The sequence below is a fragment of the Chelonia mydas genome, chromosome 3, assembly GCF_015237465.2.
Source record: "Chelonia mydas isolate rCheMyd1 chromosome 3, rCheMyd1.pri.v2, whole genome shotgun sequence".
In the NCBI taxonomy this organism is placed as follows: Eukaryota; Metazoa; Chordata; order Testudines; family Cheloniidae; genus Chelonia; species Chelonia mydas.
In genome coordinates, this window is record NC_057851.1 from 75,526,245 (window position 1) to 75,553,048 (window position 26,804).

The following is a 26,804-nucleotide window of genomic DNA, read 5'->3' on the forward strand; positions in this document are numbered from 1 at the left end:
CCGACATCTGATTTTGGCTCTGACCCTTTGCTCTGGCATCTGGTTCTGACTCCTGTTCTAACCCTTAGGTTGGATTCCTGACTTTGGCTCTGACCCTGGGTGTCTATTCCTGGCTACTGACTTTGTCTCCAACCACTGGGCACAACCGCCGATGTCCCAGTCTCTGGGTCCAGACCTAAGTAGGGGACAGGATCTGGTCCAAGATGTGAATATAGCTGGACTGCTTGGTAATAGGGGGCGGGGTGGGGCAGGGGTGTTCACTTTTGTGCTATTAGAAAGTTAGCAACCTTATCTATTAATGATCTGCATGATAGACAGCAAATAAAGCATTAAATTAATGTTATAGTGTAGCATTCTACACTGGCTCCAGTGTAGAAGCTGAGCCCCACAAATCTGTATCCCAATTCAGAAAAGCATTTAAGAAAGTTAAGTCCAAGATAGATGGCTGAATTGGGGCCCTTGAGAAAAGGATAGTGGTGAGGTGAAGGAGGTAGGGAATAACATAACTATCCTACAGGGTACATTTCTGTCAAAAGACAACATAATTTCATTAAGCTATTGCTTGCCCAAGTCATTATTCCTTCACTGGTGCTTTCTATTCTATATAGTTTTTATAGTGCACTCATCACCAGAGTACCTAAATGCCTTTCAATAGTGCATTAAGCAATGTTACTACACTTCTGTTGCACAATGCTTATTTTCTCATCCTCTCAACAAAACAAGAAGTGTGTGCAGTGGAGTCTCTTGTTTGGGTAGGTTTGTCTTTTAAAATCAATATACCTGTTGCTATTGTTTACATTAGCGAAGGCAAGGTCAAAGAAAAGGAAAGGTTTGTGATGGTCCTTAGCTCCTGGTTGGGAATTCATTAAATAATCTCAGATTGTCCCCAAAGAAGGTTCTGGCTCCTGCACAGACAAGATTTACATTGTTCCATTGTGTCAGAGGAGCATAGTTGTCAACCATGGTCTTCATATTTTTAGATGGTTTTAGGTATCCTGGGTTTGAAGATACAGACTGAAACCTTGAACTTGATTTGAAATTCTATGGGAAGTCAGTGCAGAGAGTGGATGGCAGGTGTGAAGTGCTTGATGTAGCCTGTGTTGCTGAGGAGATGCACTATAGCATTGTGTAGATCCTGAAGGTTTCATGCACTCATATATTGCATTGTTGTATTCTAGCTGAGATGTGACAAAGGCTTCAAAACTGGTCTTCATCCTGGTCTTCATCCACTGGAATGGAGAGGAGAACTTGTAGTCATCCCCACCAGCTCTGGGCCCTAGCTCCCAGAAAGGGCAATATGGCACAGCAGCCACTCTGAAAAGACTGAGGAATTCTCATGATTTGTGCTGGCTGTTTCTTGATGGTTTTAGGCCAGAAGGGGAGCATATGCCCCAAAGAGATGCTCTTACTCTAGGAATGACTGTTTTGTAAGTTGAGTAGAGGTACATTAACAACAAAGTACAATGAGGTTTGCATAGCACCTGCCTGCACTACACCTGGCCCTAGCATTTTAATCCCTCACTTTCATGAGTACTAATTTTTTTTTTATTTTTTAATTTTTTTGAAAAAACCTATGAACTGATGGTGAGTGGCAGAAAATAAAAAGAGAAAGGAGGAAAGAAAGGGAAAATGGAAGATCAAAACAGCAGAAAGGAGTCAATAAGTAAGTGAAGACAAGGTAACAAGGAGATGAACCATGCCACACAAGACAGAGTCTAAAAACTGTGTTTCCATTCAGCATTACTTTTTAAAGCTTGCAACTAGATGTTCTTTTATTATTACAGCATACTCTTTCTTTAAGAGGATGCAAGTAATAAGGTAGGCAATTTCCAGACTTCACATGTTTATACATTCCTTTGTTTTGCACCAATGGGGAAATTTCTCAGATATCGCCAGAACATAGGAGCTAGGAGTGAAAGCAGAGAAAGAAGTTCTCGGGATCACAAACAGATCATTAGAATGGGTCAGAGAACAAAAATGTATGCCAACTTTAACAAAACAGTTCCCACCCACCCACCTACACTAAAACACCCTGAAATTAGGTCATCACAAAGTGTAAGATATATAGTCTATTAGAGGTGGTATTAGTGCATGGCCTATCTAACCAAGGTTTATATCTTAAATCTCGTTTGCCTTGCTATAAGTAGTATTGAATAATATAATGCTGCTTTATTTGGGACTATTGTTTAGTCAGTTCCTTAGTCGTTATCACTGTTACTTGCGGCTACTGTATACCCTGTAGAGAATTGAGAATGTCAGATGTTTAATTTACAAAAATGACAGACTGCATTTTGGTACCAATCCAAATCTTGGGACAGTGATGTTTATCACAGCTTGAAATGTTTGTTCAAAAGGTACACTAGCTGGCTGGCAACTTAGACACTCAAAGGTTAAAATGCTAAGGTCAGGCACCATTCTTCTGTACTATACCAACGAACTGCTAGTGATATAGATTGCAGACAGCAGTAGACCACTACAGCAACTGTTTGCTCATTATATTTTCTTGACTGACATGGAATCAATATAGAAGAGGTGTCTTCAATTGTTAATATTTCCAGTTGTGATCTCTGGCTATGGTGAAAAACATATTAAAAATGCAGAGCTGACTGCTGGAACTTGCTGGGGATCAGGGAACTGAATACTAAATTTGCTGAACAGCACGAGTATCAGTGCTATTTGTGAGCCAGCTGCAGTCTAGATTGTCATTGCTAGTTCCTCTGACAGCAGCAGAATCAGAGTTGATCAGAGGTCCTTTAGTTGGGTCTCCTCTACACAGAAAGGGGCTGAAGATCCACAAAGCTCCTTCTCCATATTTGGGGTAAAAAAATTCCATTATTTGCCCCTCTCTGTAAGTTTTACATGAAAAATAAAAATCCTCACTAAAGTCTTGGGTCAAAATAGCTCAAACTACATGCATGTATAAGCCTGTTTGTGGAAGGTGAGTCCATAAAGGAGGACTGGGTCCTGTGGGAATAGCATTGGTATTGGGATCACTCTGACAGTCATAAAAACTGCCCTGGAGATGTTGCAAGATAGCCAGGAGGGTGAAAAAATGGATGCTGGCCCTATCAACTTCTGCACAAATCCTATTTATTTGGGCCTTGCTTGGAGAGAGCTGTATTTCACCCACAATCAAATACGTTGCAGCTGCAATCAGGTTTGAAAATGACTAGGAACTTTGCTTTTTTTATATAATTGAAAGACTAACAGTTTTTTGTACCTCTCAAGAGCTGGAAATCTGTAGGTTTCCCTGATATATAAACATTTTCCAATGTTAATTTATTTTAAAATCCTTGTAATATCATCACCCACACCAAGACTACAGTCTTCCAATACACTGTAGTGTCATTGCTTACTTTAGGTCATTGGCTTATTTCCTTAAGTGATCTGACCATTTTTTTTTACAATTAAAAACAGAAAAATGTTTAAAATGAAATGGAGCCATTGTCTAGGAATCTTGGTAAAGATTTGAGATGGATGAAGAAAAGCAAAGTCAATGATTAGTGTTGATTTCATCATTAGCCTGATTATTACTGTTCTACATGAGACCTATAGTGTGACATTGTGTGTGTGCTCTGAGAAGAAGTAGGGATCAATAAACAAATAGGACAGAGGGCAACAGTCTTCATTTAACCTGTATTCCCAGTGGGGGAAAAAAATTGCTTTATACATTAAGCCAGAAGCAGCTCACTGCATCCTCTTATAACTCATATCCTCTATTTGTATTCCCGCCCCCCTGCTTTTGTTTAGCAATAGGAATACTTCTAGCAGGTTTCAACATTTTCAGTTTAAAATCATTGTTGGAAGGTCAGCTTTTGAGCCAGGGAACTCATGTATCTGTTTTCCTAGGCATATAGTATAGTTTGATGTTGTTGGTGCCAGTATCAAAAAACCCTGTAGAACAAGAAACATTCATATATAAATGTGGAAGTGATGTATACAGTCAAATTGGTGCTGTTCCAGATGAAGAATGTCTATAGTCTCTGGAGTATCTGTTACATTTTTATCGCAGCTTGAGTCAGCAGGTGATTTCAGGGATACCTTCCCATGACAACATCTGGGATGATGAATAAGAGTGGATTCATCTAAATAAGCATAAGTTCTACCTTTGCTGCACATGCTACCCTGCTGAGTTATCAGCAGGGATCAACCATGCTAATAAAGGATAAGACCCATTAGCTAGTAACCTTTCTCCTCCTGCTGATGGGAACATCAATGCAAAATGACAGACTATATTCTCCAACATTACTATTAGATGTTATTAGCTGCTGGTGTGGCAGGTGTTCTAAGTACTTCTTACTTTATTTGAATATACATTCTGTTCTCTTAGGACCAGATGCAGGTTTTCAGCCATATTTCTCTTTCCCTTCCCCTCTGGTTTGTTTGCTTTTTCTTAGGTGATGTAGTTGTGCAATAATAATAATAATAATAATATCTTTCATTTGTATAGCGCCTTTCATCCCAAAGGTTCCCAAAGCACTTAGCAGACCATATACATTTAGCCCCATTGACACACAGCCACTTCTGAGATGGAGGGCAGCAACAAACTTGTACATATAGCAGGTGTCAGAGGAAGAGTAAATCTTGCTTAAGTACATTGGGCAAACCCCTTCTCTTATCAAAAGCACCATGAGATCCCGCAAAGGCCGTGCACAGCAGACAAAACTTTTTTTTTCTTGTAAAGTTCTTATCTCAAAGATGCCTTCCCCCCAGAGTAAACTACATGAAACCCAATATAACTATCTAGTCTTTTCTATTCAACTTCTTTTACCTCCCCCGTGGTATCTAAGCATCACAAAAGGAGAAGCTGAGACAACCCTGGCTTTCTTTTCTTGCAACTCGGTGTGATGTTTCTTTGACTATGCATTTGTATTTGAATTAACCTTTAGTACTACAAATATGGGACTGGAAATTTCAGTCCTGACTACGGTGATCCTGGATGCCATAAAAACTCCCCAAGGTAGTTAAACAGCCCTCTGCCTCTGGGTACACATTAGAACATGAGTTAAGTGATCAGTAGTTAAGCATGTTATGCAATAATAAATGCTTGCAGCATGTTTTGTCTTGTCAACATTCAGCACCACTGCCACAACGTGAGAGAGAGAGAAAATAAAGACATATAAGGAGAGGAGATTAAAGCAAGACAACAGTGAGCAGGCAAAAAGCTCCTTCAGAATGATGAGGTGTCTCATCTCCAGCCATTAATTCCAGTCAAGTTATGCAGATAGATCAACCATGGCAAAGAGAGGACAGCCAATCTAACAGTTTCACAGAAAGTGTGTTGTCTGTGTCTTTTAGCCCTAATTATAACAGTAATCATATCATGAGGGCCTGGTCTGCTCTCATATCACCTGGTGGAAAGCTAGACAGGCTCCACTGACTTCACTAGATTTATTTTGATTTGACAATAGTTTCAATGAAAACATAATTTGGCCATTATTGTGAGTATTTAATATTAGCCCTATTAGGTATTCTTCTGTTTGGAGAACACTTAAGCATTCTCTTAAATGACTTCTATATTTTGATTTTTTTCCTTTTTACTATAACTAATTATTTTTTATAACTTTCCCAATTGCCTTCTCAGTTTCTTCAAATTTTTGCAATGCATTCATTTCTACATAGCTCTAAGAACCAAACAAATCTTTGTTTGATTACATTATTTTTATTGTCCTTTTAGCTTTATTTTATTTCATTTTAGCACGAATGAGCGCTGCCTGGAATAGTTTCCCACTTTTCTGCAATTGATTTCTCATGAATTATTGAATTTCAGCCAATTTTTCAACTAATTTCCCATTCCTTCACAGTCAAGTTTTTAAAAATCCAAAGATTTTGTGTTTACTGCCCTTTCTATGGACACCCATCAACATTTCAAACCTAACAATATTACAATAGCTAAATCCTAGGTGCTCTCCAACTTCCACTCTAAGGTGCCACAAGTACTCCTTTTCAACTTCCACTTAGTTTATCTGACTGTACTCGCCTTATCTCCAGAATAGCCTTTGACTTTGTTGGCTGTTCAGCTTACAGTATAAGGAGAAAATCCTGTCCTAAACTTTGTGCTGGAGCTTTTCCATTATTATTTTGCTAGTCAGTGTCTGGGTAGAGGAAATCACCTATGACAACTGTATTGCCCTCTTAAAAAGCATCTTTTATTTATAAAATATTTCATGTTCTACCTCCTTATCCTGTCCAGAAGATCTATAGTGAAATATAAGGATCAGACTTATATCTTGTTCATTGTTTACCTCAATCCACTTTGTTTCTGTGATCAGCCAAAAAAAACCTAATATAATTTATTTCTGTTGACACAATATTCTCTCTCCCATGTTTCCATGCTATGAGTAAAACCCTGGCCCCTCTGCTGCTGGCTTTCACCCCTCTGATGGTGTAAACTGGTTTAACAGGCTAATCAAAGATTCCCTCATCATGGGAGAATCCCCAAGTGGCATAGGATTGGTTAGCGATTGCTACAATTCCCCTATATTCTGTCATAGCATAGGGATTGTGGCTGGGGAGCTGTTATATCTGGTCCACTCCCAGCTTCCATATGAGTACCCTAGATGCTGTCACCAGCCAATGTAACTTATAGCAGCCTTGCGGCTCTGGATCTGGAAGATATAAAAGTTGCCGTAAAACAACCTTTGCACCCACCTTCCTGAGCTGTGCTGGACTCAGACAGGCAGTCCCAAGATCAGGCCAGTAATTTAGGGCTCCCCTTGAACTCAGTAGCAGAACACCTATGCTACTGACTTCAACACGAACAGTACTGATTCTTTAATTCCCTAGTCAGTGGCTGGATTTAACAAATGATTTCAGTTTCATTCTGGTTTCCCTAGATAAATGTCTAGCCAAGTCATTCTGTACAGCCGAAATCCTTGACGCATAAGAGCAAAAAGGACTAGCAATATGGAAGGCATGGGGAAGACCAGTTAACTAAGGCAGAAACACAGTATGCAGACTCAGTGATTCTCAGGATAGGGGAAAAAAAGAAACATGAATCATAAATAATGCAAGTTAAGAGAAGGACTATTAACAATATTTTTTTAAATCTACCTATAGGGCAAGAAAGTTGTAGACTGGTTACATAACACTGCTGATGATAAAACACCTAGTGGTTTTATTAGAATCATAGAATCATAGAATCATAGAATACTAGGGTTGGAAGAGATCTCAGGAGGTCATCTAGTCCAATCCCCTGCTCAAAGCAGGACCAACACCAACTAAATTATCCCAGCCAAGGCTTTGTCAAGCCAAGCCTTAAAAACCTCTAAGGATGGAGATTTCACCACCTCCCTAAGTAACCCATTCCAGTGCTTCACCACCCTCCTAGTGAAATAGTGTTTCCTAATATCCAGCCTAGACCTCCGCCACTACAACTTGAGACCATTGCTTCTTGTTCTGTCATCTGCCACCACTGAGAACAGCCTACTTCCATCCTCTTTTGAACCCCCCTTCAGGTAGTTGAACGCTGCTGTCAAATCGCCCCTCACTCCTCTCTTCTGCAGACTAAATAACCCTAGTTCCTTCAGCCTCTCCTCGTAAGTCATGTGTCCCAGCCCCCTAATCATTTTCGTTGCCCTCTGCTGGACTCTCTCTAATTTGTCCATATCCCTTCTGTAGTGGGGGGACCTAAACTGGAAGCAATACTCCAGGTGTGGCCTCATCAGTGCTGAATAGAGGGGAATCATCACTTCCCTCAACCTTCTGGCAATGCTCCTACTAATACAGCCCACTATGCCGTTGGCCTTCTTGGCAACGAGGACACACTGCTGACTCATATCCAGCTTCTTGTCCACTGTAATCCCCAGGTCTTTTTCCGGAGAACTGCCGCTTAGCCAGTCAGTCCCCAGCCTGTAGCCGGGCATGGGATTCTTCCTTCCTAAGTACAGGACTCTGCACTTGTCCTTGTTGAACTTCATCAGATTTCTTTTGGCACAATCCTCCAAGATCTTGAACAAAACCAGCCCCAGGACTGATCCCTGGGGCTCTCCACTTGTTACCAGCTGCCAACAAGACACTGAACCATTGATCACTACCCGTTGAGCCCAACATTCTAGCCATCTTTCTATCCACCTTATATTCCATTAATCCAATCCATACTTTTTTAAGTTTCTGGCAAGAATACTGTGGGAGACCATATCAAAAGCTTTGCTAAAGTCAAGATATATCACATCCACTGCTTTCCCCATATCCACAGAGCCAGTTATCTCATCACAGAAGGCAATCAGGTTGGTCAGGCATGATTTGCCCTTGGTGAATCATAGAATCATAGAATATCAGGGTTGGAAGGGACCTCAGGAGGTCATCTAGTCCAACCCCCTGCTCAAAGCAGGACCAAACCCCAACTAAATCATCCCAGCCAGGGCTTTGTCAAGCCTGACCTTAATCCATGTTGACTGTTCCTGATCACCTTCCTCTCCTCCAAGTGCTTCAAAATGGATTCCTTGAGGACCTGATCCATGATTTTGCTGGGGACTGAAGTGAGGCTGACCAGTCTGTAGTTCCCCGGGTTCTCTTTCTTCCCTTTTTTAAATATGGGAACTATATTTGCCTTTTTCCAGTCATCCAGGACCTCCCCTGATCATCACAAATTTTCAAAGATAATGGCCAATGGCTCTACAATCACATTAGACAACTCCCTCAGCACCCTTGTATCCATTAGATCTGGACCCATGGACTTGTGCATGTCCCACTTTTCTAAATAGTCCTGAACCTGTTCTTTCACCACTGAGCGCTGCTCAACTCCTCCCCATGCTGTGTTGCGCAGTGCAACAGTCTGGTAGCTGAACTTGTCTGTGAAGGCTGAGGCAAAAAAAGAATTGAGTACTTCAGCTTTTTCCACATCATCTGTTACTATGTTGCCTCCCCCATTCAGTAAGGGTCCCACACTTTCATAGAATCATAGAATATCAGGATCAGAAGGGACCTCAGGAGGTCATCTAATCCAACCGCCTGCTCAAAGCAGGACCAATCCCCAATTTTTGCCCCAGATCCCTAAATGGCCCCCTCAAGGATTTTTGTCCCAGATCCCTAAATGGCCCCCTCATGGATTTCCCTGACGTTCTTCTTTATATTCTATTATATATTACTTTTTATATATTTACTTTGTTTGTTCATTTGGTGCCATCATGCAAATTAGAGAAGATCAGAAAACCAAAATGTTTCTTATGATGCATTTTCAGGAAAAAATCTCCAGTTGAAAATTTTCAGTTTTTTCTAAGGAATTTGAAAATGAGGCAAAATGAATTTTTCTCACTTTGTTTTGATTTAAAATGTCTACTTGTGTCAGTTTTTGGAAACCAAACATTTTAAATTTTCCATTGTTTTTGTTTTTTCCCTTTCTAAGTTATTTTTTACTCCCTGCTCCCTGTCTCTTCTACTGAAAATGGAAAACCAAAATGTTTCAGTTTCCAAAAAATTGCAACATTTTAAGTAAAAATGAAATAATTTATTTCATTTTGAAAGATTGATTTGAGATAACATTTTTCATTTTGAATTTACCTGCCAGAAAAATAATTTAAATCATAAATGAAATTGTAATTTTTCCAAACAAAATTTTCATGAAACGAGAGTTTCTGATGGGAAACACTTTGACCAGGTTTTTTTTCCCCAGTTATTGTATAAATATTTCACCCCTTTGTACTAGCCAGTTGGTCCAATATAATAAAATAACTGCCTTAGCAAGTATAAAGTGATAAAGATGGGGAAATCAATTCAGATAAAATAAGAATGCCTCAGCTTTCACTAATCGTTCAAAACAAATGTAAACCAATCTTTTTTTTTTTAATCTAAATATCTGCAAGTACTATATGTGGCTCCTTCCCTAGCATTTTCATGTACAGCTGGCAATGGAAATGCCAAAAAAAATCTTATAAATAGTCCATACAGTTTCCAGTTGGCAGACTTGGGAGTTTATGACAGTTTGGATAAGGAATTAGTGTAGTGCTTTCAGCACCCAGTGGCCAGCCAGTGACTGCTGGAAAATGCAGTTTTGGCTATGACTCCATATAGAACAGACTGTCAATAAAATGTATTCAAAGAGACATATAGTACAAAGGCCCAACTGGTCTCAAAAGTATGATTTAAGTGCTTATGTTTTAAAAAGATATGCATATGGACAGTTAAGAAAAACTAACAAGACAAAAGAATATTAGACACAGCTGCAATGGGGACCTCCAATAAAGCAGAGCATTTCAAACATATGCTGTGTGTTTTAAAGATGGTTATTATAAGTAAATGTTGCTAATGAGAAGGACAGGAGAACAACTTGTGCAGCTGGCAAGGGGAGCCTAATGTGTGTACAACTTGAAACAACAGTTGGCTAGAGCAAATTATGGCTAGCTGAAGCTGTGAGAGGTGCTTGTAAAAGCTAAATGGATCATTTTTCCCCCATAGAAAAGGTAGACAGAACTTGTTGGCAGACATCTTGGGCACGATTCTCCTCTCATTCACAACAGTTTTACACTAGTGCAATGGCAATGATTACCATGGTGTTACTCCCAATTTACTCCACTGTGAGAGGAGAATTAGGGCTATGGATTCACAAGAAAACCCACTTTGAAAGGGGACTTCCTTGGCATATGAATATAGCTTATTTATCTTGTCTACCTTATCCACTTAGAAAAGACAAGAAAAGTCATAACCTGAGGCTATCATCCTCCTTATTTTGTCCTGTTCTTTTCAGTGTGCATTTGTGGATAATGAGGGAGATATTAATACTATTTTTCTTATAAGCTTCATGTGCCTCAGTTTATCTGCTTTATAGACTTCCAGAGTTTAAGGTCATAATGGAACATCATGATCATCTAGTCTGACCTCCTGCACGTTGCAAGACACAGAACCTCATGCACACACTCCTGTAATAGACCCATAACCTCTGACTGAGTTACTGAAGTCCTCCAATCATGGTTAAAAGACTTCAAGTTACAGAGAATCCACCATTTACGTTAGTGTAAACCTGTGAGTGGTCCATGCCCCATGCTGCAGAGGAAGGCAAAAAACCCAAGGGTCTCTGTCAGTCTGACTCAGGGAAAAATTCCTTCCTGACTCCACATAGGCAGGGATGGTGTCCTTATCTTCTGTTTGCCAGAAGCTGGGAATGGGCGGCAGGGGATGGATCACTTGATGATTACCTGTTCTGTTCATTCCCTCTGGGGCACCTGGCATTGGCCACTGTCAGAAGATACTGGGCTAGATGGACCTTTGGTATGACCCAGTCTGACCATTCTTATGTTCCAATGCAGCAATCAGTTAGACCTTGAGTATGTGGACAAGATCCATCAGTCAGATACCTGGGAAAGAATTCTCTGTAGTAACTCAGAACTCTCCCCATCTAATGTCCCATCACCGATTGTTGAAGATATTTGCTGCTAGCAGTCACAGATTGCTTACAAAGACATGTAGCCAGTCTCATATTACCACCCTCTCCATTAAATTATCAAGCTCAGTCTTTACGCCAGTTAGGATTTTTGCCCCCACTGCTCCTTTTGGAAGGCTGTTTCAGAACTTCACTCCTCTGATGGTTAGAAACCTTTGCCTAATTTCAAGTTTATATCCATTTGTTTTATGGTCCACATTGGCACTTAACTTAAATAACTCCTCTTACTTCCTGGTATTTATCCCTTTGATGTATTTATAGAGTTCAATCCTATCTCCTCTCAGTCTTCTTTTGGTTCGGCTAAACAAGCCAAGCTCTGAGTCTCCTCTCGTAAATAGCTTTTCCATTCCTCGGAACATCCTAGTAGCCCTTCTCTTCAGTTGTTTCAGTTTGAATTAATCTTTCTTAAACATGTGAGACCACAACTGCACACAGTATTCCCGATGAGGTCTCACCAGTGCCTTGTATAATGGTATTAACACTTCTACTGGAAATACTTTGCTTAATGTGTCCTAGGACTGCATTTGTCTTTTTCACAGGCACACCACATTTATATTACTCTGTCTTTGTGGAGTTACATCAAAAGAAGCTGTTAGGGAAAACGAGCAAGCAGGAAATGAAAGAATGACTAGTGGTATGATAGCCTCCAGGGAAAATACTTCAAGGATTCTTAGGAGAACAATAGGTGGGTTATTAATTAGGAAAACCTGCCTGCGTGGCTACAGATAGTTAATAGGATTTTTTTTTTCTAGGGCTGGGGCCTAAGATCAAAAGGATAATGAATCACTGAAAAATCCCTGCCTAAGAGAGAAAAGGGGAGTGGGTTGTCAGCAATTGCTCAAGGAGAAAAGTCTGTCAGAGAGATATGGAGAAGAGAGACAGAGGAGAGAAGGCAGCAAGGCTTGGGGCTCTGTAGGTCTGAAGCAACTAGGTTCACCTAATCTTTGAGAGAGGAGATGAACTTTAGGCAAGGTTCAAGTGGGTTAGTATTTTGTGGTCTCAGTCCTTTTCCCTGCTGTCTGTATACCTTTCGGTGAATAGACAATATATCTATTTGGAAAACAGTGTTCTGAATTACTTTAATCAGCTGCTGCTTACAGATTCCTGGAGAGAAGTACTTTGCAGGTACCAAATACAGCTGGGTGTCCTGGTTTAGCAAGGTTGGGAAATAGGGGGTGAGGGGACTGCCAGCCTATGATCTTGTCTATGGGTATGTCTAAACTGCAGCTGGGAGCATGCTTCCCAGCTTGGGTAGACAGACAATTGCTAGATATGCTCGAGTTAGCATACTAAAAATAGCAGTGTAGCCAGGGGTAGCACAGACAGCAGCTTGGACTAGTTGCCTGACTATAAACCCACCTGGATCTGCTGCATATGTGCTCAGGTAGCTAGCCCAAGCTGCTGCCTGTGTTATCCTGAGGTACACTGCTATTTTTCAGTAGCCTAACTGTTCTTAATATTTTTAGAGATAAGATAGATGAGGTAATGTCTTTTATTGGAGAAACTTCTGTTGGTGGAAGGTACAAGCTTTCAAGCTACAGAGAGCTGTTCTGTGGAAGGAAGCTGAGTGTCTGAGCGAAATACAAGTTGGGATAGATTGTTAAGCAGAAGGGGTAACCTACTGGAGGCAGTCACTTGAAATGAAGTGGGAAATAGGGGGTTAGATTGTTGCAAAAGCCATTCTCCTGCCATCAGCATTTTTCACGGATTGTGCATTGCTCTGTCAGGCCAGAAGTGTGGTGGCAGACATTTTGATTGGGGCATATCCTCTGGACTGCATCAGAGAGACTGAACATGTCTATTAAGTTGAAACTAAACAAAAAACCCAACAGTGTACACAGAACATTGCTAACCAAGGTTATGTGACAACAGATCTATAAAGGGTCAACCTCATCTCCCACAACCACACAGTACACTTTACTATACTACAGTCTTAACTTCAAAAAAAGTCACAAATTTCCCTGAGTTTCCTGTTCATGAATCTCATTCCACGCTGGGACTCAAATAGGAACTCTGGCTTGAAAATCTATTTATTGCAATGAAGGAAGATGACTCTACTACAAAACTTGCTATGCTTTTACACTTTTCAGGAAATGAGGTGCACCATGTTTTTAAAACATTGCCTGACACTAGGGATGGTAAGGACTAGGAGAAAGCAAAACCAGCACTTGCAAGGTACTTTAGACCACTTTAAAACATTTACAATGAACAATGTGTGTTCTGGCAAGCACATCACCAAGAAGGGGAAAACATGGATGATCACCATGCATACCTATGTCATCTTGCAAGTTCATGTGAATTCACAAATGTGGATCATGAGATTAAGAGGGTGGATAATGCAAAGATGTTTGTCAGCTAAGCTAAGAAGACAAATTCTCTGAGACCCCTAACTCACTATCATTAGAATACTGGACACTGCTCGAGCAAATTAGGTGTCGGATTCACATGCTCAAACAGAGCAAGTAAATCTGGCAACAAATACAGAGACAGTACATGTACTCCACACCAAGGACCCAATCAGAAATTGAGTGTGGCATTCTCAAGACAGTAACCAACCAAACAACCAGCCACAAAGATAACAAATGGAAAGTGCTACAAATATTGAGACTCATACCCACATCAAGGTTATTGCCTAGTAAAAGGGGTGTCATAATTACGGAAAATGAAATCATTATGCAAAAGTCTGTGGATCTACTATTCCCCTAAAGGTCAAGAAAAATTTCCAAGGAAGATTTCAAGATCAAGTGAATGCACTTCAAGCTGACAGCTCAGAAGAGGACAGCTCTTATGTCTTCACAGTATTCCACAAAAGAACAGTCTTCCAAGCATATTGTTCAACCACAATGCAACATCACCATAAAAGAAAAAGAGACTGAAGTTTTAACTGACACTGGTGCATCAATGAATGTAATGGATCATTCATTTGTATGATGCCATGCCACAGAATCTGTTTTTATAACCAACATCAATAAAAGTATATGCCTATGGAAATCCAGACCCACTGACAATTGTGTGGTATATTCTTGGTTCATTTTGTAGTTAAGAAAAGGTCTGTTACCTTTCTAATGTATGTGGTGGCTAATGATGCAGTTACACTGATTAGAGTGCATTAGGATTGATTCAGATGATCCAAATGGTATAGTCTAGCAGGTTAAATCAACTCCTCCAGTCTCATGAGGCCATTTCAAAGGAATAAGAAAGTTGAAGGAACAGCAAATAAATTGAACATTGATGACATGGTTCAGCCCATAGCTCTACCACACTGACACATTTCTTTCCATGTCAGAAAGCTGGTGGAAGAAAAATTAGCACACCTAGAAGAGGCTGACATAGAGTGAATGGAAGGCCCAGCAGATCCTAAGAAAGTGAAGGACATTCACAATGCCACTGTGACCACCAACCCCACTGAAGTTAGTAACCTGCTAGGGCTTGCAAATTACTGTGGGCAGATTCATGAGACAACATCACACAACTTCTGAGAGGTCTTATCAGGAATGATGCAATGTGGGATTGGTCAGGTGAACACCAAAATGCACTTGAAGAATTAAAGAAAACCCTTACCAGTGATGTAGTGAGGTCATATTTTGATTCCAGTAAGAGAAGTGAACTTTTAGTAGATTCCAGCTCTATTGGATTAGGAACAGTCCTCACACAGGTTGACCAGCATAGTAAAATTCACACCATTGCTTATGCCAGCAAAGCTCCTTTGCCCACCGAACAATGATACTCACAGTCAGAAAGGGAAGCTCTTGCCGTAGCATAGGGTATTCCTATTTTCATGATTCTGACAGATCATAAACCTCTTGAATCTATGTCCAACAATCTTCTTTTTTTTTTTTTTAATTTTGCCCACCAGCTCTCATTGAGCGGTGGATGCTCAAACTACCAGGTTATGACTATAAAGTTATCTATCGGCCTGGAAAGGATAACCCTGCTGGCTACTTCTTCAGGCACCCTATTCCTGAAACAGCTAAAAATCACAACACTACAGAGAAAGCAGAAGCTCACATGACCTTCCTCCTCTCATACACATTCTTAAGCTCTCTTGTTACAAGACAAAATAAAAACAACCGCAGGGTCGGACACATCTCCAAATTGTCATCAAAACCATGTGAAGTGGTAAATGGAAAGAATTTCTGCATCGCCCACAACATTTTACTCCTAAAACCCAATTTGTTCTATGATCTTTTGCCCATGTTAAAGGTGAACCTACTGTCACAGACTATAATCTTCTACTCTAAGATACAATACTTGTTATTCCATGTTCCAGAGTAGCAGCCGTGTTAGTCGGTATCCACAAAAAGAAAAGGAGTACTTGTGGCACATTAGAGACTAACAAATTTATTTGAGCATAAGCTTTCATTAGCTACAGCTCACTTCACGAAAGCTTATGCTCAGATAAATTTGTTAGTCTCTAAGGTGCCACAAGTACTCCTTTTCTTTTTGTTATTCCATGTTCTTTGAGGGATCACACAATTGATTTGGCTTGTGAAGGTCACCAGGAACTGGTGAAAACAAAATACCTGCTCAGAGAAAAAGTCTGGTTCCTTGGGATTCTTAGCCTTTCTTGAATTAAGTCCTGCAAACTATGCCGGACAGAAGTTCTGGAAGAAAAAAAAAAAGCACACTCTTCTATTACATGTATCTTTTCTGCCCACATCCCCTTGGATAGAAGTTAGCATAGATTTTTCTGATCTCCCTAATGAAAACGAAACAAAACATGTACTGGTTGTTATAGATGACTGTCCTCATTACCCAGAAGTTGAAATGGTTAGCACTACTTCTATCAACATCGTTATATCCAAACTAGACAAAATTTTGTCAGCCTATGACATACCTGCTGTTACTAAAACAGACAATGGTTCTTCCTTTCAAGGCTCACGATTCACAAAATTTGCAGAATATCTTAGTTTCAAACATTGTAAACTTTCTCTACACTGGCCACAAGCTAATGGAACACTCAAGAAAGAACTACAAAATGCTGCAGCAGACGGCCTGGACGTAAAAAATGAGTTATTCCTTTTCCTCAGCAATTAATCAAGACACTCCCCACTGTTCAACTGGCCTGGCACCAGCAATTGTATTATTCAGCAGACATCTAAGAACAAAATTGCCACAACTTGAGATAAGAGTGGATGATGACCCTCTACATCAACATGACAATGAAATAAAGCTTGTCATGAAAAAATAGCACAGATGGGCCAAGTCCACATCTTTTAATGTGGGAGACATAGTTCTTGTCAGAAACTTTCAGCTTCACAATAATGTCTCTATGCTCTTTTATCCTGAGCCTTACAAGACCACAGTGATCAAAGGCACTATTAACACTTTTCAGAAAGGATTCCATAAAGTCACATGAAATGCCTCTCACATCAAACCAATTCATGGCACTCATTATGCTCTCATTCCACAAGAAGATGATGATAACATAACAGAGATTGAACCCCCTATACTCTCTCCACGTCAAGTGAATGAGTGAACCCCCTGTGCTCCAGAGACCAAAAGTCACCTTTTCCAGAAAAGAAGTAGCGACAACTTCCAGTGCATTTGAAGGACTGTAACGTAAGTGACTATATCAACCTTCTGTGGAGACATTGATCAATCAAACTTATGACACAGCTTAATTTATTCTATATTGTATTATATTTATAAGGTGGAAGTATTTCAAAGTGGTGAATTTAATAATCATTAATTGAAAACTTTTGGGGGAAAGGATGGATGTGGTATTTGTGGAGAATCCATTCCATGATCCGTGCTAATCTTTCAGAGTACAGAGTATCACATCTGGGTCACATAATCCATCCCAGGTTTTGGTTTTGACTGGAGAGCGCAGTTACTTAGAGTGGTCTGTGGAATGCTACTTTAAAACTTTATACTGCATCTATGTGAATCATTCCAGAAGCTCCTAATCAGTGAGGACAGAACAATACATAGGATGGGAAATAGGCTGTGAAGGATCTTGAAAGTGATGACAAGTAGTTTTTGTCTGATATGATAGAGAAAAAGGAGCCAGTGAAGGGATTCAAAAAGAGGGATGCAATGGCCAAAGCAACAGAGTTGAAAAATGATCTTTGCAGCAGTATCCTGAAAGATATAAGTGGGGCAAGATTACATACATCATATATCAAGGACAGAAAAAAGGATGTTACAGTAATGAAGACACAAAATAATGAGAGTCTGGACAAGAGTGCTATCTATGTGAATGGATAGGAGAGGCTGTATCTTAGAGATGTTATTCAGAAAGAATCGCAAGACAGATCCAGGCTGGATGGGAAGACCAAATTGAAGAGGACACCCATGTTATGGGTTTGAGTAATGGTGGTGTTTTGCACTGTGATCAAGAAAAGTGGCCATGGGGAACACTTGTGAGGGAAGATTAAGAGCTCTCTTTTAGCCATGGTGATCTTGAGCTGAAAGCTAGACATCCATGAGAAGATACCAGAGATTTTACTTTGAACAGATGGAGACAGGTCTGGAATAGAGAGTGAACTGTAAATCATCAGCAAAGAGGTGGTAGTTGAATTTGTGTTTGTGAATGAGATTACCAGAGATATGGGAAACAGGGAGAAGAGAAGGGCGGGGGTCAAGGAGTCATCTCTTCCTTTAAATCTGCCTGTTATGCTTCAGTGTTTGCTGGGATGCTCTTTATCTAGTCCATTGTTTTACCTTTCCTGCCTGTTTCCTATAACAATCCCTTTTGATCTAATTCCATAGCAAGCAATCCATCATAAACACACCACAGAGGCATGCATCATGTTCATAAATATAATACAGATATTTTCTAGTTCATTATAACATCTATCTGTATTCTTTCCGTGCCTAAACCCTCTGAAAATCTGGTCCTGGGTGCCTTAAGCGCCCATTAAAATCAGTAGAAATTCAGTGGAGCTGGTTGAAAATATTTTGTCCAGAAATTTTTCAATCCCCCCTTTCCCTGGCTGAAAAAGAGACTTTTCTAATTATATACTTTTTAAAAAACAATATTTGAATGTTTCCGATTTTTTCACAAATTAATTCAAAATGAATTTTTGTTTGCATTCTAATGGAATCAAATCTACATTTTTTTCAATCTGAATCCCCCGCCCTTTCCCCCCACCTCTCTCTCTGTCTCTCTCTCTCTCTCTCTCTTTTTAAGAAAAGGAAAAGGTGGAGAGGGGGAGAGATGAGTAAGAAAAATGAAATTTCTTTCTTCAAATTGATTCAAAATGAAAAAAAAATCATTTTGACTCATATCATCAACAAATAAAAAATTGGAAATATCCGCAAAAACTTCAGGGCAAAACGGATTTTTTTTTTCATTTCATTCCAGAATGCTTAGTTCATATTTTTCAACCAATCATACATCACATATTTGATAATTAATATATTGTGTTAATTCTTTAGTAACAGTTCATAAGGCATGCATAAAAAAGAAAACAGTGTTTTCTTAGAAAACTGGCTTGTCATGAAGCAGCAAAAGTACTGGTATAAGCTAGATAAAACCTGGGTTCCTGGGTAAAACCACACTGAGATTGAATGGTTTGAACATACCCTTCAATTAACAGTATTGTAAGGATAAGCCCCTGCCTAGGACAAAAGGAGGATGTGAACTCAGAAGATTTTGCTGAGTAATGTGTGTGTGCGTGTGTATGTGTGGGAAGGCAGAATACAGAGGACGAGAGAGATAGACAGAAAGTCTGAAGCAGCAGCTGAAAGCATGGTGTCTGACCCTGGAAGAAACCTAGAGCAAGGTTTTTGGTCTGAGGTGCAGGCTGAAAAGGGTGCTCTTCATGATGTGGGGAAAAGAAGTAATTTCCTACTACCAGATTCCTTGTGCATTTGGAGACACAACACTTCATACATTCTTTGTAAATAAATAAATTTGCATCAAAGAAATACCATACTATGACCAATTTCTCCTTGCAACTGAAACATCCCCAAGGCCCCAGACTTTGACAAAATGCTCAGGTAGAAAAGGGGCGCCAGTACAGAGGACATTCCATGCAGCTTTTATAGGATATCATGCACAACTAGCTTGGAAGTTTGCTGCAGTTTGGGAATGAAAGTAACTTTAACAAGCAGAACAGATTTCAGTCAATGCTGACATGGGAGCTCAATATACTGTAAAGCCCGAGTTTAAAAGCTTTGGACAATTGTCTTCAACTAGCAGACTGAGAGAATGACAGCCACAACAGACATAAAGCTAGATTTTAAAAGCACAGCCTTATTTTTCTTGAGTTGATGTGTTGCACTATGACATACCATGTCAAACTGTGTCAACAGAGCAATTTAATAAAAGGTTTTCTTAAAAATCACAGCAAAGGAAACTGCTATTTGGGGTAAAAGCAAACTTTTCAAGACTAACACACACGCGCACAGTTTAAGTCATCCAGCCAAAAGTTTTTGTGGCTAATTAGTGCTACACAATCTTTCTCTGTCTATGGATTGTGTCAGCTTTTAAAGTTACAGCTTTTAAAGTCCCATTATAAAAGTATGTCGCATATACATATGGATGCCAAAGCAATAAACACATTTTTTTTAAATGATTATTCACACAGTTTAGCATATAAATGAGAAATGCAAGTACAGGTTTGTAAAAACCGGGTGATGTTTTTAGTTTACACATTGCTTCATGTACCTATATCTTTCATTTTATTGATTATAGTTCTTCAGATTAATAAGCCTCCAATGGTACAGAATGCAGTGACTGAAGGGCTTAGGAGCAAGCATCCAAGGATGGAATTTTGTCCTCAAAGGCAGAAACGTTTAACTCCAGTCTTACCACTGTTGCACTTGTTACAACTTGAATATTTTGCATTTTATTGGAGAAAACATAAAACATTTTTGCAATCTGTGCGAGAGGGGAAAAATGTTCACTTGTACACTGATGGTCTCCAACATGATTAAAGACTAAGTAATTAATAGAGTTGTGCAAAAGTGTTCACCAGTAAAGCAAAATGTTATGTTTATGCTTTTCTTATGACAGATAAAAGGTTAGTACTATGGTCCTGGAGCCCTAATATTCCCCCTAGCTTACAGGAAAGATTTTTTTTTTTAAAGAAACTTAATGGGCTCCACTCAGCACAGGAGACAAGGAACAGATTCATGAAGTCAGTTACAGCTCCTTGATTCCAAGGACCACTCTACACCAACCTGAGTAATAATTCAAGCAGCTGAGCGGTTGAACTAATTTATGCAACTGGTGCAGAGTTTCTAATGGACATTAAGCTAGTAAAAAGAAAATATAGGTGCAGTAGCACTCTCAGATGTCACCACTTCCCATCCCCAAGCAAATAGAATCGTAGGAGAATCATAGAATCATAGAAGATTAGGGTTGGAAGAGGCCTCAGGGGTCATCTAGTCCAACCTCCTGCTCAAAGCAGGACCAACCCCAACTAAATCATCCCAGCCAGGGCTTTGTCAAGCTGGGCTTTAAACACCTCTAAGGATGGAGTCCCCCCCCCCCCACAACCAGGTAACCCATTCCAGTGCTTCACCACCCTCCTAGTGAAATTGTTTTTCCTAATAGCCAACCTAGACCTCCCACACTGCAACTTGAGTCCATTGCTTCTTGTTGTGTCATCTGCCACCACTGAGAACAGCCGAGCTCCATCCTCTTTCAAAGCCCCCTTCAGGTAGTTGAAGGCTGCTATCAAATCCCCCCTCACTCTTCTCTTCTGCAGACTAAATAAGCCCAGTTCCCTCAGCCTCACCTCGTAAATCCTGTGCCCCAGCCCCCTAATCATTTTTGTTATCCTCTGCTGGACTCTCTCCAATTTTGTCCACATCCTTTCTGTAGCGGGGGGCGGGGGGGAGAAGGGCGGGGAGGGCGCAAAAGTGGATGCAATACTCCAGATGTGGCCTCATGAATACCAAACAGAGGGGAATAATCACTTCCCTCAATCTGCTGGCAGTGTTCCTACTAAAGCAGCCCAAAATGCCATTAACCTTCTTAGCAACAAGGGCACACTGTTGATTCATATCCAGCTTCTTGTCCACTGTAATCCCCAGGTCCTTTTCTGCAGAACTGCTGCTTAGCCAGTCGGTCCCCAGCCTGTAGCAGTGCATGGGATTCTTCCATCCTACGTACAGGACTCTGCACTTATCCTTGTACTTGACCTCCTACCCCTAATAAGTTTCCTGCACTGGAGTAGAAGTGGCTGGCACAGGACCCACCTCCACCAGCTTTAAGCCAGTGAGGTGTTCCCTTCTGGGAAATTCTCTTCTAGCCACTACTTATGGCCACATTCTAGTCCCTTTGCACCCTGTGTGTGATCTAAATGGTCTGGATGTCAATAGACAATCTGGTCCATGTTTTTAAATTGAATTCAGTTTGCAGACTATGATAAGCCCTGCAGTACAGATGGAATGTAAAGGCTCCCCAGCTGTATGATAATAGCTATAGGATCTCCAAACCTAGGGTACTGACTAACCACATTAATTTTAAAAATGTTATATTAAATTGCATCAATCCAAGCACTGCCACCTTTGAAAGCACTATAGGTACTTCTGGGAATAATATCACATTCTCTGACCACACCGAGGTACTTGCAATGTAATGTACTTCCTTTCTGAAAGTCCCGGTGGGCAGCAAAGTAATTCAGGATCCATATTTATATACATATAATTACAGAGAGAGAGAAGCTCAATACAGGGCTCCAAATTTTATTTATATATTATGTATATATTTATGAGAAAAAGGTGTATATGATATATATATATATGAATGACCTATCTTTATTATATTTTCCACAGCTTATGTATCATATACACCTTTTTCTCATGAATATATACGATCTGCACATACTTAATCCTCTAAAAAGTTGTATCTCTCCATTGAGTATTCCAGAAGGGTTTGCAGAGTATGCAAAATCATGTGGGAATCTGTATTATAGGGTATAATGCTGTATAGCCTGTGCCCTAAAGGACCTGCAAAATAAGTAAAATAATGGCCAGTGTCTATTAAAAACATAGTCGTTATGGCAACACCCATTTTTTCATGTTCTCTGTGTATATATAGCTTCCTACTGTATTTTGCACTGCATGCATCCAATGAAGTGGGTTTCAGCCCACGAAAGCTTAGGCCCAAATAAATTTGTTAGTCTCTAAGGTGCCACAAGGACTCCTCATTCTTTTTATCAAAAACTAATAACTTTCCTAATTCAGTATTGAAAAACAAAGCAGTATTGGAGTTATACCACTCCAACAAACTAAGTCCAGTACTCGAAAATGGAATGGGAGCTTTTACATTTCTGTAACTCAAGCTTAGCTGTGCCAAATTTTCCCAGCTGTTGGGAAAATATTTGCTCTGAAACTGAAATCAAAAATGTCATGTTTATTGCCACAAGCAACTTTTGATTCCTAAGTGATAGTAATAAGTGAGTGGATGTAAGGACTAGTTATGAAAACCTTAATCCGAGCACCCAAGAGAGATGCTACTATTCATAGAACAGCATACACATTTATTAAAAGCTTGATTTTTTTAAAAAAAGGGAAAGCCTATGATTGGATTTAGAAAAAAGAAGAAAGCAGTAAATTTAATTAAATAATCTTAATTGTATGAAGTTATAAGAGGACAAGTAGTCACAGGGCCAACGGTAGCCCTTTTGTAAGCCAGTGCAACAACTTCAGGGCAGATGCATCCATTAACAGCAGGGCTTAGCTGGGCCTGAAGTCTTTATTTTTAATAATTTATTAATAAAAAAGACTCAGTTTACAGTACTTGCACCCCTAATCTTATTACATCTGATATAAACTGACAATGATTAATTGTATAGACAAATCCTTATTGAACATAATTACTCATCAGTAACACTACTGAATCAATTAATCTTATGGTATCTCAATTTTAATTTCACGGTTCTACAGCATTCAGAAAAATAACTAACCCACATGCCTACACTGCAGCATTTGATTTTTTTTTTTTAAGTTCAAACAAAAGGCAGAGAAGCAGTGTAGAGGAAACATGGATTTTAGTTGGAGTACTCTGTCTCTGCGCACATACAGAGAGGCAAGGCAGCTTAAGTAGGAGGGCGCAGAGACATCTAGAGGAAGGGTGTACTAGTTACTAAACAGGCTCAGTAACCGTTTCTGAAAATATACTGAAATTTCCCATTAAGACCAAGCAATTTTGCAAGGCCCATACATGCTCCAGCTGAGCCAACTGGAGATCAGTGGGAAAGATTATAAGTATGTCAGTTAGAATTACAGGATCAAGAGAGGCATCTGCTGTGAAGGCTGCGTTATAATAACTGTACCCCTCTGGATACAGACTACAGATTCCCTTCATTGCTAGAAACCAAGAAGACAGTCAACTATTGCCTGAAGGACTGGCATTGCTGGAGGAAGTAGGGATTTTCAGACTGTTGTTTTCCTGAGGAGATTCTGAAACATTTGGAGGTAAAATGAGAAGCTATCATCTCGTCAGGTTCACATATTACAAACACAAAAATCTATGTTAAAACAACATTAAGATTGCAAATTCTAGAACTCTGAAATTAGGAAATGGCAGAATTAAGATTGCCCGTGGAACCTTAATTTGGTTCCCTTGTGCATACAAACTAATACAATCTTCAACTACATTATCAGATACTATTTTTTCCAAAGGACCCATCTCATTCAGTGCACAGAAAGGATGGTGCTCAATTAATGAGCAGCTATTTAATATTTTGTTTTATCCTCATTGTTCAATATGCAGCATCACGACTTATTGATGGCACACCATTCAAGACCCTACTACGAAGACATGGTTACGTGGGCAACCTTAGCTATGCATTTCCTAGTTTTCAGAAGTTTGAGTTTTGCTCAACTTAATGTTCTGAAGGGGAACAACATACCACCAAACAACCTTAACTCTGTGTTAACATAGGGCTTGGGGGCTTTTTTGTTGCCATTTAATAAATTAACATTTTGGGGAGACAATAACTTGGGAACCCCTTAGTCCAGTGGTTCTCAAACTTTTTTTCATGGACCACTTGAAAATTGCTGAGGGCGTCGACGGACCACTTAATGATCTTTCCAAATGTTGTTTGTATCGTTAGCTAACTACTGTAAAGCGCTTTGGATAAAAGAGCTAAATAAAAAAAACCTGATAATAGTTAACATTTTTTGTTCTACAAATAAAAGCACACAACTCATATTTTAATATCAGTAGTATTACCTTTCTAATGTGGTGGATGTGCCCTCTGTCCCCCGCCACGGCAGTCCCCAAGCTGGGACTGGGAAGGAGAGGGGTCTCTCCCTCTCTCCCCCACCACAGCAGCCCCCGAGCTGGGGCTGGGAAGGAGGGGGGTCTCTCCCCTGCCACAGAATCCACAGAGCTGAGGTTGGGAAAGAAGTGGGGGTGGGTCTCTCCCCGGCAGCCACAGCCTTGGAACTGGGGAAAGTTGCCTCTTTCTCTAACCACCACAGCCCTGCATGTCCCAAATTCCCCCCACACCCTCTTCTCACCCCACCTACCCTCTATTCCGTACAAGACCACAACCTCACCTTACATGTGTGTCTTCTCCAGGGTCCAGACACCTAATTAGTGGAGCCATGCCTGCGTGGCTCCACTAATTAGGTGGGTGGATCTTTATTCTCTCGTGTGTGGCCGCCCCGGTGTGCACCCTTGAGGGAACTATCTGCGAACCACCTGAATGGAGCATGCGGACCTCTGCCGTAGTCAAATGACCCCAAATCTGAATCACTAACAGCCCCCCATACATCCCCTGAGGGCACACCATTTTCTAAAGCAAACAGAGTAACCATTCAGATTTTGGAGCACGGCTTTAAAGCATATACAATGGCGGGAATAGTAACTCCTTAGCTGTCTTTCTGTATTGGTTCATGCACTGTGTAAAAGTGTACATTTTCTTATATACTGTTCTCTGTTTGGGTCCCCCAAATATTTAGTAAGTGCCATTAATTACATTGGGTAAAACCCGACAGATTGAGCCCATTTTGATCTTTATCACAGCAACAGCTGGATCTCTAGATCTGGCCAGGAAAAACAAACACACACCTAGGATTTTTTTTATATTACTATTATTTCAGAGTTTATATCTCCAGAACCCCGGCTCAAATGACTCCAAATTTGGGTCACTAGCCCTACCCTGCACCCTGCAGTGGCACATCACATTTCTAAGAAATGTGACAACACATGTCAATTTTTGAGGACTTAGAATGGTCAACCACTAAACAGAAGTTGTGATGCAACCTTAACTGTAGTGGCATTGGCGCACCATTATAATTTTTGCAAAACCTTTAACTCCACTTGACAGTTGGGAGCACAGAGGAATTAAGGTGAAAAGTGTCCAATAATTCTGGGTGCCCTATTTGAGATGACTAGTCCCTAATTGCCCTGCTCCCTCTGCTATGTAATATTATACTTAACATTATAGAGCACTTTGTATGTTCAAAGCACAGCTCCCATTGTCTTTAGTTGCAGCTGAGAGTTCTTAACACCTCTACAAACCAGATCTGAGAGGCTCAATTTGGCCACCTAGAAAATGGGGAAACACAATTAGTGACCACCTGTGAAACATGTGGTTTAAGTGACTTGCCCAGTATCACATAGGAACTCTGTGACAGAGGCAGGGATAGAATCCAATCCTCAGTCTCCTTGCCCAGCCAATTCTAGTCTCCCACTCCCAGATCACACTACCCGTTTCATCCCTAGTCTCCCAATCCCAGTCTCCCCAAATCCCCCAGGCTCAAAGTTTCAGTTTATCTCTTTCCCCCAAAAGCTTTTTGTCTCAATCAACTCTGCCAGTGGTCTCCTCCCTATCCCCCCTGGTCTGACTCTTCTCTTCTGAATTTGAATCAACTGGCTTGCTCTCCGTACTGCTTCGGTGCCAGCAAATAGTACACTGAAAGCACAAGAGAGACAAGCTCCCTGGTCTCAGTTCCAGTGCCCAGCCCCATCTCAGCCTTTTGCACCCAGGATGGAGCAGCAATTGTAGTGCAAGTCTACTTCAGACTCTACAGTCCAAAGAATTTAGCTGTGATGCTCTAACTAGTCTTTGAGCATGTGTGAATGGAAATTTTTCAAAGGCCTATACTTGGCCAAGTTTCAGCAGACTTGCACTGGGACATGAAAAGGCACATCCCTAATGCCAAGGCCACCCACCCCTTCACCACCTCCAATAAATGTCAAGTCCATTCTCCAAAGCTGGGGGCACTAGAGCTTCTCAAAGAAAAGTTTGCCTACATGAAAACAATTCTGACAACCTATGTAATTTGCCCTAATCTCATTCTCGGAAATGACTAAACCATTATGTTGAAACTTTCCCGAAAGAGTCAGACTGAGGCACATATTCAGTATGGAAGATTTCAACCCAAATGATTCAAAGTTCAGTAAAGTTATATGCAACCGAAAATAGGATTTTACAATGGGAAGTGTTGGGCAATCTTGGAGTTAGAGATAGTCGTGCACATGCAGTGAATTTCTTTAACGTAAGATTTCTCA